Source organism: Pteropus alecto, unplaced genomic scaffold, assembly GCF_000325575.1.
Source record: "Pteropus alecto unplaced genomic scaffold, ASM32557v1 scaffold81, whole genome shotgun sequence".
In the NCBI taxonomy this organism is placed as follows: Eukaryota; Metazoa; Chordata; class Mammalia; order Chiroptera; family Pteropodidae; genus Pteropus; species Pteropus alecto.
In genome coordinates, this window is record NW_006433378.1 from 3627216 (window position 1) to 3636190 (window position 8975).

General features: G+C 36.6%; 1 protein-coding gene and 1 long non-coding RNA gene across 2 annotated transcripts in view; one reads left to right on the plus strand and one right to left on the minus strand.

Moving 5' to 3' along the window:
• ARL14 (ADP ribosylation factor like GTPase 14) overlaps positions 1–8975 on the minus strand; it is a 24203-nt gene that overhangs the window by 14051 nt on the left and 1177 nt on the right. The window lies entirely within an intron of this gene.
• Positions 252–7714, plus strand: LOC112476818. The gene is made up of 3 exons (XR_003045222.1): positions 252–539; positions 759–868; positions 6914–7714. It is a non-coding gene; the product is annotated as an uncharacterized LOC112476818 (long non-coding RNA).

Sequence of the window (8975 nt, forward strand, 5' to 3'; positions counted from 1 at the left end):
TCTCTAGAATTAATTGTTCCTTCCTCTTTGTGGGTGCCCTTGAGAGAGCAGAAGATTAGTGGGGGCACATTAGAGTTGTGCAACTGCTGGAATTTAGTGCCCTGAGGTTAGAGACAGTACAAAACAGGGGAAAAAAAAAAAAGAACTCTGCTTAGCTTTTTGTTTGATTTGATTGGCTTCTCCAACCCACATTGGCGGCTTGGAGATTCCCACGTTTGTGGCTGGTTGTTTTTCTTCCTGGTACAGACCTTGTTAAGAACGTTTTCCAGGGCGGAGCTCCTGGGGTACCAAAGTTGAGGAGGCATTCACTCTCAGCCTGCTCCTGAGAGCAGATGCCTCTTTAAATTTTGCACCCCAGGTGCCTCATTGCCTCACCCTAGACTAGACCCTGCGGCTTTCTCCCACCTGGAAATAAAACTTCCTGCCTTGGCCTCTCCTGTGATCTGTCTTTGTGGGCAGTCTATTTGTTTGCACCTCAGTGTCCCAGGTCTCTCTTCTATACCTCAGGGAACAATGAAGAGATCACAAGGCAACAGCAGGTAAACTTTGTGTCATCCACTGGGTGGGACAAGTAGAAACTGCCCAGAGAGCTTTTTGTTTCCTTTAAATTGCAGCATTTGAGGCTTAGAAGAGACTTTAATGATCATATAATTTTCTGTGCCTGCTAATATTAAAGATTCTGAGGCTTTATGTTTATTTATTTGTTTGTTTTACTCTGGAGTTCAGAAGGGCTATTAACAAAGGTGTTTCTGTAACAGGTGGTTTAGAGAGGAAAAGTCATTCCCAGGACTGTCACTTGTTGAGAAGACAGTAGAATCCACATAACCAAATCAGCTAAAAACTGGAGCTCCCAGCGATCAGAGCAAAGGTAATAAAAGAGTCAATTGCAGCTAAACCAATGTGCGGTGGAACTCTACATTTCTGCAATTGGGTTCAAGCAGATATCTCCCTGCCCTTAAGGAATAGATGGGACCAAAAGTTTAATACTAAAATAAATAATTTGAAGTTAAAATTATGAGATCTCTGTAGGACCAGTTTGAAAGACACCACAATAAATAAAGTCAAGTAGAGGATGTAATTCTATATCTATGCTACATTAGACTCTGACATACTATTGCAGTGAGTCTAAGATAGCAGCTTTCCTCCGAATGCCAGCAACTGGGCTCTATATTTAGCTAAGTAAGTTTCTCAATCCTAAGAAATCCATTCAAGCATGACAGTAACGAATGAGCAGTTTTTTAATATGTATCTGCTCCGTATATTGTGATCTAATAACATTCAGGACTTGTAACCTTCAAAGCATTTTATTTGTACTTGATAAAAATATTTTTCACCGCTCCATCTAAGTCTAAAAAATGTCATTGTAATATTTTATGGGGGAGGATCCGATATCAGACATTAGTGACTCAGTGTCAACATAGCCAGCTTTGGACCTAATCCTTCTGGGTCTCCAGTCCAGTAACTACTTCATATGGACAGCTCACTCCCTCTGCCAAGAAATGAGTCAATTAACTAATCTGGTAGCAGAAACATCATTCTACTAATTGAATTCTTTTTGTCCAATTAATACTACAAAAACTAAAGTTCATCACACTGGAGCCATCAAACAGAAATGCTTCAATTTATGTTTATGTACATTTCAAATATACATGTTAAGTTTCTCAGCTGCATGAATTTATTTCTACTTTTTCTGGATTTCCCAAGAATCCTGACCTTACATAAATATTTTTAAAGAGGTAAATTAATTCAAAAGATTAGATAAGATGGTTAAAATACCATCACAATTAATTTTAATTAAACATCCACAAAGGACAATTCAGAGAAAAATCAGTTGTGAAAGAGGCTGCCAGTATTTGTCAAGTAATGAAATGATCTGTCTTCTAAAATTTCCAATTATACTTCAGAGAAATTAGTAAATATCCCACCTGTAAAATTACCAATAAATCAAGCTACAGATTATTGTTCAGATTTTACCTAATAAAATATACTAGTGCTTCTCTTATTAGAGTTTTATTTTTATGATTCTAAATGTACAGGATGACACAACTTCTTAAATAATTTCTGCTGATGTTTCATTTCCTTTGTAGCTATCAAAATTATTGTCCAATTATCATGACCTAACATAAAATTTTCAACAAAGTTGGCATTTCATTTATAATGTGATGCTAGCAAGTCTACTTATTAACTACAAATTCAAAACATCATGAAATCGAATATAAAATACCAGTCTTATTTATTAGCCATATAGCAAAGACTTACTGCCTTCTTTTAACTGTATAATTTTTCATCCAAAACAAAGACACTTTCAGCTTAGTCATCAGAAAGGTTCAAAGATGAAACTCCTCTTTCTAAGAATAAACAGTAAAATGAATCAGAAAATATTGATTTAATGAGGGACCTATGTTCAGGTGAATCAGGCTAGAAGTCAAGTACGAGAGGACTTCTGTTTGTGGGGAGAGCAGCAACTTCTCTCTCACACTTATTTTAGCATCAAGCCGTATGTTAATATAGGAATTTAAAAGAGCAGGCCAAAATAGTGGAAAGGAAGCCTACCATACAAAAAAAATGGCCTTGTCTCTCATTTTGAAATCAAAAATTGAAGGTACGAATGAAGAGCTAAAGCAGCCTTTTACCAATTAACTCAAGGGCAAACACTTGAGAGGAAACTGGAACATAAGTTAAATCAGTTTGGGGTAGTAAATTGGGAACTCTAGATTTTTTCTTTTAAGGTACCTCTACCACCGATTCATTTGCAAAGTGGGCTTTCTGCAATTACGGGATCAGTGCAAAGTGTTAAATGTTATCATTCAAGAAGCAGAGTTTCTGTCCTAATAATCCAAGATTGCTTCAGCAATTTCGTAGAAAGTCACTGTCACTCTGGCCAAATAAATTAACATATCTACATATCATTTTGCTTTTTTGTAAAATACTGGTCTCTATAGAAGCTGTTGGGAGCATTTACTAGACAATAATTGTAAAAAGCTTTACGAGTCTGATAGAGCAGTTGTGCTCTAAGTAATAATGATTATAAATGAGGCATCCTTCAAAAAGAAACTACTCAGGTCCATCTGAGAATGATTGAGACTCAGAAAGAAACTTTGACTCAAATATTCTTGAGCAGTTAAGGTGTAAGGGGTGAAAGTCTTTCTTTACCTCACTTTTGGAAAGATACATGGGAAAGAGAGAATATAAAGGAAATTGTTTATGTCCTAAGTAATGATGCTTTCTACTAATGCCAGTGTGTGTGTATGTGTGTGTTTAAATAAGACTAGATTTTAACTGAGACTGTATTTTAAACTTTATTTGGAAAATTTGCTGGTTTTGACCACACAGGATGTGAGAAATTAGTTCAGATAAGATATAGTTATTGTCATAAGGAGAATATCAGTATTAATTAAGTCCAGTGAGAGAGATCTACAAAATAGGTTGGGATGGAAGGAGCATGGACTTTGGAGTCAGATAGGCCTGAGCTTGAAAAATGGCTCTGCCACTTGCTGGCTGGATGGCTTTGGACAAATTACTTAACCTTCTGAGTCTCAGTTTCTTTGTCTGCAAAACAAATAATGCCTCTCTCATATGGCTTCTGTGAGGATTAAATGAGATTTCCTATGAAAAGTACCTTATTCAGAGGCTAGCTGTCCATTCGGCACTTAAAAATAGTAACTATTCTCTTTTAACTGAATCCTTTACCTAAGTGATCTTGTATGAGAGAATCTTGTCCAGCGATTCATTAGCACTTTTACATAATTGGAGCAGTTCAATACTTCCACCACTACTAGTGCTATAGATGACTCTTAAAGAGTAATTGTTCTTTTCATTATAGATTTTAAGGTTATATTAGTACTTCATGAATTTTATACAGGATACCCATTTTGTAAGTTTTCTCAAAGCAAATATCGTTTGTATGTATATATAAATATACACATATATAATAAATATACATATTTCTTTATTCTTTTTTTTTTTTAATAGAAAGCCGTTGGCTGCCTGTGGAATATTTTATCTGTTTTTAGGATGTTAACAATCAGAAATCTGAGCTCTCATCCAGTCTAGAAATTTCTCTTCGCAGCTGAGAAAACTAAGGCCCAGAGAGTTTGGATAACTTGTGTGGGGGCTAAAAAAAATTAATACTTTTTCTCTCACCTTCAAGTTTTTCTAGCTGAGCTAATAATCAAATAAACAGAGACAGGTTAACAGAAGAAAATCAAATGTTTAATATGTGTGCATGTGGAATTCACATAAGTATAAAAATTCCAAGGGCGGGAGGCAACATTGGGTATATATGACATTTTTGGAAAAAGGAGAAAGGGGGTGGGGGTAAACAGGGTCTTAGATTTCAGAAGTGAGAATGGGCAATTTACAGGTAGTTCAGGAAGAGCAAACATATATGGCAGGCAAATTCTTGGTGGGTAACTCAGAAACAATGGGAAATAGTGGGTATCTAACTAACAGGCCCCTGCCTGATGTCCTCTTATTTACCACACTTAATACAAATCAGGCTAAGACAAACATCCTAAGATTTCCTTCCTAACGTAGGTTTTCTATATGAATCTCTTGGGCAGCAAAGTGGAGAGGCTCAAAGATTCTTTCTAAGTCTTCTTTCTTAATAAACAGCTTAGAATCAATATCCCAAAAAAGCAGCATCAGGGGCGCAAAATTTTGGTTCCCTGCACTTGTCAAAAATAACACAGTGCTCTTGACTATCAATCCTGTGTTACTTTAGTGCCTTTAAATAAAACTCAAAAGGCAATACAACGTACTGCTGCTTTAGAAATAAAATTCCTGATCAGAGATTTGAAACTTCTCCTTGGCAGGAATTATATGTATACATTGTTGTGTTCACACAGGGCCTAGCAGAAGAGTGAATGCTCAGTACATATATTTCAAATGAATTAGTGGATTTTTTCTTAAGTGTGTGTGGCTTTTTCTTTTGAGGGCAGGTATAGTTCAACAAAATTGGATTTTGCTGTATATAATAATTAGAAGCTACATTCTGTTTGTGATGACATAAGCAAATGAATAATGGAACAGTTATCTGGAATTTTAAAAAATGATCTGGCATTAGATAAAGTAAGACTGACTGCCGGCATGGATGATACATACTAAATGTTTGTTTTTCTAAAGAGTCAAGATCGTGTTTTTGTATTTAAATGAAACAATTGCCTGAAATTTTCACATTTCTTTCCCATCTACACTGATTGAATCTTGGACTGTGTCTCTGTGATGAAAACTGGAAAATAATGTAACCCCATTAAGATATTGATGTAATTGCAACATAAATGAAAGAATCAGTTTACAATTGTAACCGGAGAAGTAATACCTATTGACTTGCAAAGCAATGTCATATTTACATGATAAATTTACACAGTAAAGCCATTCCAACTGTTGAATTATTGCACAGGCATTAAAATTCACGATCTTGAAGATAATGTGGCAACATGGAGGGAAATGTTTGTGTTCTGATATTCCACTAGAAAATCAGTATTCATTGTCACATAATTTTATAGAAGAGAATTCTGCACAGAAAAGGAACAAAAAGGAAATATACCAAAATAATAACAGTAGCTGTGTTAGGGTGGTGGCAGTGCTTTTTCTTATCTCTAATTAAATTACTTCTGTAACAGAAAAAAAAAATTTACAAGTACAAAGAAAATGCATTCTATAAAAGAAAGTAAACATCTGTTATTTATGGCAATCCCAAATCTTTTGGAGAAAAATCACCCCACAAGTTGATAGTTCCCTACTTTGTGAATTCTGTCTTCCAGAAGTAAATTCTAAAATTTAACATTTCCTAATCTTCCTAGCCTCTGCCCAAGTCTAGGGCGAGGTCCTATAATTCAATTGCTGGCTCTCAGTTGCACCCGTCAGAAACTACCTGAAAAATATACATGGCCCAGATACCCATTCTGCTGACACTGGTAGCTTCAATATCATGGTTCTGGGGACAGCAGTGGGAGCAGTAGTTTCTCCATTGCAACAAAAGTAGTTTGGTTCTGGGATCAGTGGAAACTCACCGTAGAACCTGTTCCTCCAGCCTTTCCTATGACTACCTGGACTTCCTAATCTCCTTTAATAAGTCCTTTCTCATTTAAATGATTTAGAATTGACCCTTCTTTCTACAAATAAGAATGTTAACAGAAAAGCCTAACAAAACTAGAATTCACCTAAGAAAAGATGAATGTGGGGTGACATAATTGAAAATTATTTTAAACTTCAAAAGAACAATGTGATCAAATAAAAGATCTTTTATGAAGTAAATGTCATGAGTGTCACTTCTAGGCAGAGCATTGATGAGTTGGTGTTTGACCATGCAGCTCTCTTCTTAGGAACTATGGGGGGCCTCCTATTTGAGCTGATGCAGCTACAAGACAACAGATTCCCCAAAAGCCCAGGTACTTGAGAGACTGTGTGGAAGAGAACTCCCCAGTGATCTAAACAGGACATATAATGTCAGCAAGAAATAATCTCTGTTATGTTAGGACACTGAGATTTGGGAGTTAATTTGTTACCATGGCATAACCTAACCTAGCCTGATTAATCCACAATGGTATCTAAAAGAAGATGTGTTCAATGCTCAAAATAAATAAACATGTAAGTTTAATAGCCTTGTATGCGTAGAGAATATTTTATCTAATAAAAATAAGTCAAATAAAGAATAGATTAAGTATTTGCTGTCTTTTTGCATCAAGTAAAAATATCTGGGTTTACCTGATGACAAAAATATAACACATTATGAAAACCCTAAATATTTAATGATCTTAAAGACAACAAATAGGTTATGCTTTTCAGTTCTCAAACTGTAAAAAAAATAGAATTTGTGACATATATTAATTTCCTTAAAATAACCCCCCAAAAAGCAGTATGTAATAAGAAAATCATATTTATTTATTGTGAAATTCTTGATTGCTTGCAGAGAAAAGTGTGAGGGCACTGCTAACAGGATTTGTGGAAATTGCTTCTGGCAAAACTAAAGAAGATGTGAATGCAACGCCCATTTGAATAGATTCAAAAATGTCTGCTTGCATTTGTACCTCTTTTCCTTCTCAAATGTCTATTTCAGCCTGTACAACAGTAGTTTTTTTTCTGCTCAGTAGTAAGTGACCTTAATTTCATAATATGTATGATGTTCTTTCTCCTGAGATAGCCACTGACAAAGTTATTTTCTATTTGTCCATTATAATTTGCACCACCCTGTCTGCACTGAGTGATCCAGGCCACTGGGCCAACACTGGCAGAAAGAATTATCATCACAATTCTGTTGTTTGAATGTTCCCAGTATTCAAATGCCCTAATAAATGACACTCTACTATGTTTTAAAGACTATAAAGGGTTTTTGAAAGAGTTGGGATTTTTTGTTTTGTTTTGTTTTGGTTTGTTTTTTTCTATAGCACAGAAGATTAAAAAAGAGAATGCGGGATTAAAGTAGGAGAGATTTCTATTGAACATAAAGAAAAACTTTCAGACTGCTAGAATAAAAAGTACCAGAATGGATTATTGAGGAAGAATGCCTGATCTTTTGTCAGGCACGCCATAAGAAAAGATGAACTTTCTAAAAGTGGAAGACTAGGTCAGATACCTTCTCATACTCCTTTCTAGTTCTGTGGTTTTATGATTGTAAGACTAATATCTCATCAGAATTCTCTTGGCTTCTCTTGTTTTCATTTATATCATTCTGTGTCTCTCTTATCTGTCATTGATTGATGTCCTTGGCCAAATGAACACACACACACACACACACACACACACTAGTTCTGTGGTTTTATGATTGTAAGACTAATATCTCATCAGAATTCTCTTGGCTTCTCTTGTTTTCATTTATATCATTCTGTGTCTCTCTTATCTGTCATTGATTGATGTCCTTGGCCAAATGAACACACACACACACACACACACACACACACACACACGAATGCACACACGAATGCACACACGCACGCATGCACAGACGCACCTGGAAGGGTAGGGCAAATAGTTCTTAACTCAGGTATTCCCACAGAGAGATTCCAAACTGTATGAGCCTAGTAGAAGAAAGAAGTTCACCTTTGCCCTCCTTATTGAACTGATTCATCTCTGAGCATGGTCCTTGAGCATGGGCCTCACTGACCAGACCTTGAGGGTATTCCCCCCACAGACGTTCTCTAGGCAATGGAATGTGTTCTCATAGACCGCTATCTCTCATCACACCGCTCCCTTCTCCTCTCCCCTCACTGTGCTTTCACTTACTTCTTTTCTCCAGCAGTGACCCTTCCCCAACATTAGCAAGTCTTTGTCCACCTCCTAAGTCCTAGAAATTTTCTCAGTCCCTGCCAGGGGCTATGAGTCACAACTTTTCTTTTTTTCCACCTGTTCCTGCTGCTGGATGGGAGAAGATGGGAAGGCTTATATCCTGAAGGTGGAAGTGTGGTTAGAAGGACATGGGCTGCAGAGATTTGTTTGCTATTTCTGTTCTTAACCCTCTCTGCTTTGGCCATCCCATTTAAAAATTCAGACATCTTGCATCATATTGTGAATCTCCTGCCGATAGCCCTCAACAGGTCCATATAGGGAGTCATATTCCCCTGCTGCTATAATTTAGGAACTTACCGATCAACGATCAAATGAGCCCCACTTTCCTCCAGGCCTTGTGTAACATTGCAAGGTCCTCTTTACTGGTCTTGGGACTAGCCATTGTCACTTACTAAAAACTGAAGGAAAGGCTACCTCACCATACATGTAAGGTATTATGTAAGTTGCAGAGGTTGGCAAACTGTGGCTATGGCCTGTGAGCCAAATCTAGCCAACCACCTGTTTTATAAGTCCTTTTGTTGGATGTAGCCATGCCCACTATTGTCTGAGTGCTTTTGCTCTACAACAGCAAAGCTGAGTAATTACAGCAGTGACCACATGGTCCACAAAGCTTAAAATGCTTAACTATCTGGCTCCCTATAGAAAAAGTTTGCCAACCCCTGATACAGTGTATTACATCTAAAAGGAAT